Raw genomic sequence first — 5346 nt, 5'->3', positions numbered from 1 at the left:
AGTAGTCAGCTGGGACTGTCAATTGCTCAGGCTCATTAAAATATTAACAGAGAACACAGCAGAGCTCTGAGCATGCAGAGCTGCCAAAATCAGGTTCCCAATATGCAGGTAAGGAGTGCTGATAGTTTTTCTCCTTTTTCTTTTCTCTTTTACCCCTTACTGTCATCAGTCTTCAAGTAGGCTGCTTCCTATGTTAGTTTTCTCTAGCTACTTTTCTTGTGTCTCAAGAGGCCTAGGGCACCAGGTCCCAAGGCTTCTTCAGCAAATAGTACAGATTAATGTCCATCCCAGAAGACCTGTTATAACAGGTTTCTTTTCCTCAGGTCCTTCTGTAGCTAAAACAATGCAAAAGTTCCTCTGCCTGCCATGAAAGCCTGATTTATGTAAGAGGAATAATAGGACCAAAACTGAGAAGATAAATGAAGGGTCTGAAGATATTGTAGCTTTTTGGATTGTCAGAATACATTGCTTAAGGTGCAATTTGAGTAATTTCAAGACATTTTGACTGACTTTATGAAATTCTGTTAGTGTTGCTATGGTGGGTTGACCCTGGCCAGCAGCCAAGCACCTACATGGCTGCTTGCTCATTTCCTCCCTCTCCCCAGTGGGATGGCAGAGAAAGAACAAAAGTGAGAAAACTCATGGACTGAGGTAAAAACAAATTTAATACGTGAAGGAAAGAGATGTGATGTCCCATGCACAGGCAATCATTCACCACCTCTCACAAGCAGACTGATGTCAAATCAGGAGACACCTTGGAAGACAATCTCCCCTTCTTTGCCTTCCACCTCAGTTCTTATTGCTGAGCATGGTACCATATGGTATGGACCATCCCTTTGGCCACTTCAGGTCAACTGCTCTGCTGGTTCCCTCCCAGCTTCCTGTCTGCCCCCAGCCAACTTCCTGGAGGCACAGAGTAGGAAAAAGAGAAAGCACTGTTTAGCAATAGCCAAAACACTGCTGTGTTATCAACACTGTTTTAGCCACAAAGTCAAAAAAGCAGCTATAATCGACTATATTGATAGCTATAAAGAAAGTAACTCCCAGTTAATCCCAGTCAGACCCAGTACAGTAGCTATGGTGGACGTAATTGTGAGTATAACTGGTACCTCTAAAAAAAAACCAAAATGAAAGACTGAAAATACTGATTTTAAAATGTGGCTGCTTTCATTTCACAGTGTAGTGCATTCTCTCATATACAACTCTCATTGCCTACCCCCACCTATAAGGTGAGAAAGAATAAAGGCTTTGGCAAGGTAAAAACCAGTAGTTTTCTGCATTTTCCATTTTTCTTTTATTGCTCCTTTTTAATTTAGTTACCATGGCTGCTTCTCCTCTTCTTCCCACAGCCTCATTTTTCTATTTCTCTCTGGTACATTCTCTTCTTCAAGTTACCCATAACCAGTAAACCAGTAGGTTTCACCACGGCTCTCCTGCAGCTTTGGAGCCAGTGCATTCCCCTCTGTTCATGTCATACACAAAGGATGAATGCTCCATTGCTTTGGAGAGCCAGAATCTCTCTAAAACCACATGCTCAACTTCTACCCCCAGAAGTATATATTTTAAGCATCCACCAGTTTAATACTTTCCAGTATCCTAAAAAAACCACAAGGCATAGTCTTTTAGAAAATACTACTAATGTCTTCAACCCTTTATTTTTTGTGCTGATGCAAACTATGCTGCTCACTGGCATTCACTTTGGCCCCACTTGATCAAAGTGTATAAGCATACATTTAAACATCTCACTCATATTAGGAAAGCATATGTTAAGTGTCTTGCTGAATTGGACTTTGGATAGCAATTTTAATGTACTTCAGGGAATGAATTTACTATTAGATCAGTATTAAAACAGGTTAGCCCAATGTCAGCACAGTAACTTTCAAGGAAAAGGACGCTTTCATAAGAAATAGGAATATCATTGACAGTTTGATACAAAGCAGCTCAGAAACATGAACAAGTGTGGGTTTTGGTGTTTTGTTTGTTTTGTTTTGTTTTTTTTTTTTTTTTTGTACTGAGGAGATTGTACCTGAAATAGCAAAGACTGAGGGAACAAGCAGAAAGAGAATTCATGTGGGGTTTTTGTTCCTTGCATAATTAATCCATTCCTGAAAGGGAGCCCAAATGTTGAAATGCATTTAAAAAAACCTCAAAACCAAAACCAAAACCAAACAAAAAAGTAAATAGTCTTTCAATAGTACATGTGGTTGGAAGTTTGGGGGTTTTCTATGAACACAGCTTTTCTGATGCTCTGCAGTCATTGTCAAATGTTGATCAACAACATGATAAGCTCCTACCAGTGTGACCTGCATTATCTCACTTTGTACTCACTAGAGCAATCGATAAGCTTTATTGGAGTGCTATTCTTCCCACCTGAGTTACTGAGTTCACAGCTGTAGTGCAGCATGTGTTTTTGTCCTTAGAGTGAAGGATTAAAATAGTTCATTTCTGCTATTTAGTCTAATTGTCATAAGTTATTTTCTGTTGTCCTTGAAGGCTTCCAGGAGAGCTGCTTGACATCAGTGACATGGAGAATCAGGATGGTAGCTCTGCAAATAAACTGTAAAAAGTATTTAGGCAAGCCCATCTGAGAAACGTAATTTCTTTTGTGAACTGGAAAGTGATGATACAAAGATGAGTAGTGATTTTGATGGTTAAGATGGACAACAGGATATTTTTTTGGATTCTAGTTCTCACAGTGCACTAATCCAAACCCATGGCCTGACTTAGAGCCAAAAGAGATATGTCAACACATGTCACTTTTAGGAAATTTTAGCTCACATCCCTAGGACAACATCACAGATTTTCCCTGAGCCCTGGTGTTCCTTAGCACATCTGCAGGGGAACAAAATAAAGTCATTTGGGGGAAGGAGAGCCTAAAGACTCTTCTTATAGCTATAGTAAGCTGTGCTTTAGTTGCTTTTATCAAAGAGCAATTCTGAGTATATACATCACATATGCTGAGATGGAGGTGAAATATTTTCTGTTTTGTGCCCCCTCCCGCATCACTGACTGTTGCTCCACCTCCACAGGTGTAGAAGTCGGTACTCATTAACATCGGCAACGCTAAGCACGCAAGACTGGATGGACTGATTAAAACTTACATCATGAACCAGAAACTTAATTATGATCAATACTTACAGTATGCCAACAGCTAATACTGATTCAAAACTCTCCTGCAAATTTTACATGCATTTTAAATGCATTTGGTTATGGTTACCCCATATTCCAGTGAATTGTATTGCACACAATAAGAGAGGAGAGCACTGTTTCTTCTCAGGGTTGGGTTTTGTGGCAGGTCCAACCTGGCTTACATGTTTGATCTGAGGAGAGTATTCATGACTGTAACTTCTGAATGGCACCTGAGCTGAGAGTGAGGCATCTGAGTCCTTCAGTCTTTCCTGCCAGCTGGCTTGGTATGTACCTACTCAATATCCTGTGAAGTTGATATAGCTGATTTAAGGAATGCACTCTTGGGATCGGTGTCTCACAATGGGTTTTATGAATAAATCAGGTATGAAATCTAGGTCTTTGGATTCTACTAAATGACAAGGCACCTTTCAGTTAGATACTGTTCTTTTATCTGCTTCCACCTGTACAGTGCAGCATCCTTGCTCCTGCAGCTGGGACCAACATGACCTGAGAGAACAGTTCCTGCCACAGCTGTTAGGAGAGCCGTGTTGTAACGCTTTGGCAGAACGGAGTGGTACAACAAGGATACTCCTACTGAGGTGGCAACTTGAGGTAGTTGTCTTGCTTTCAACCCTTTTGATCTAAGGTGCATCTGAGGTGATCTTTGTCCATGGCTAACAAACCACAGGAGTGTTTGCCAACACAAGATCCTCAGTAGGATAACCTGTTGATGACTCTTTCTAGACCTTGCCTTCTTCCTGTTTGTTTGTGTGCTGGGCACTTTCAAATTTCAGCTGATAATTTAGTTTGGAACTAACAGAGAAGATGACACACGTAGGGTAAATGCTAGCCACAGCCTCTGGTGCCTGCACTTCTTGGAGCTGTACTTCTCCCATAGGAAGGGAGGCCATGAAATAAATACCTTCAATGTGGTTCTGCAGCACTCTGCCTCTCAGTGCTGCTTTAAATACTCTATTTATCAGGCCTGGTGACTATAACGATGCCTATTCTGGAATATCAGTGACCACTAGGACAAACTACTGTCATTTGCACAGCTTCTAAGTCCTTCCCCCTGGGAAGTGTCCCCTTCCTATGTAGTGTGGTTCTCAGTGCACCGATGACTGCCCAGGTCCAGCCCTGGCCCCCTGTGCAGCATCACAATGTGCCAGTACAAAAGCATCTCTAGCAGCCTGCTGTTTTCAAATGCTTTGCAAGTGCCAACTCAGAAAATGCTGGGTTTTGGTGGAAAGAAAACAGCTGTTTATTTTATTTTATTTAAGTGATGGTGTGGATTTTAATTCAGCAAAGATATGAAGTATGTTGGTAAATTGTGAGTGTGTGTAGGTGGGTGTGTTGGTGGGTGTAGGGAGCATATGGAAGAACTGCAGCATGAGAAAGCAGCTGACAGAAGGGGTTTGCAAAGTCTAAGGCAGAGCAGACTTCTCTTCATACATTTTAACTCTCCTTTTGACAACCATTCATGGTGCAACCACGTCCTCTCCCTCCTAGTTGATGCATTATACTCCGATCTCTCTATATTTGCTGTGAATGTAATTCTTGTATTTATAGTTGCAAGACCGAAAGAGGAACACAGAATTTAAAAAACCCAAACAAACAAACCCACAGCTCAGTTTGCAAAGCAGCAAATTGTACGGTAAGGGGGGTATGTGTGTGGTGGGGGGTGTGTGTGTGGGTGTGTGTTTGCTGTCCGTGACACTTCATGCATCAATCGGGAACCATACTTGTTACGAATAATCACTAACCATAGTTACTGTGCCCCGTTTTTGCACAGCAGCAGAGTGACAGCACAACTCCAAGCCGTCGGGCACTCTCCCTCAGGGACGGCGGATCCCGCTCGCCCCCGTCCCCGCCGTGCCCGCCGCGTCCCCGGGCCCCGCGGGCGCTGCCCGGCCCTGCGGCGGCGCGCGGGCGGCCCCGTGCTGTAGCGCGGCGGGAGCGGGCGGGGGCAGCATTGCCCGCGAAATGGCGGCGGCGCCGGGGCCGGGCGGGAGGGGGCGGCGGGCGGCGAGGGAGGGATGCGGAGGGGGGAAGAAGAAATAAATCCCCTTTTCTCTGCCGCTTCGCAGTCTTGCCGAGGCTTGCTCTGCGGCGTGCTCGCACGCGGCTATACCGCATTTCTCTTTCGGGGGAGATTGTGAGTTTAAAAAATGAGGGGAGCTCCAGCACCTGGTGTTCGCTGCGGCGTCAGTGACACCT

General features: G+C 43.8%; 1 long non-coding RNA gene across 1 annotated transcript; it reads right to left on the bottom strand.

Moving 5' to 3' along the window:
• Nucleotides 1–647: 647 nt before the first annotated feature.
• LOC135415947 (uncharacterized) lies at nt 648–5029 on the bottom strand. Its single transcript, XR_010431354.1, has 3 exons — nt 4893–5029; nt 2371–2832; nt 648–903 (listed from the first exon to the last, which is right to left on the bottom strand). It is a non-coding gene; the product is annotated as an uncharacterized LOC135415947 (long non-coding RNA).
• Nucleotides 5030–5346: the final 317 nt, after the last annotated feature.

This window comes from Pseudopipra pipra, chromosome 6, assembly GCF_036250125.1.
Source record: "Pseudopipra pipra isolate bDixPip1 chromosome 6, bDixPip1.hap1, whole genome shotgun sequence".
NCBI classification, from domain to species: Eukaryota; Metazoa; Chordata; class Aves; order Passeriformes; family Pipridae; genus Pseudopipra; species Pseudopipra pipra.
The sequence above is the reverse complement of the archived record's forward strand: the minus strand, read 5'-3'. Positions and strand labels throughout refer to the sequence as shown.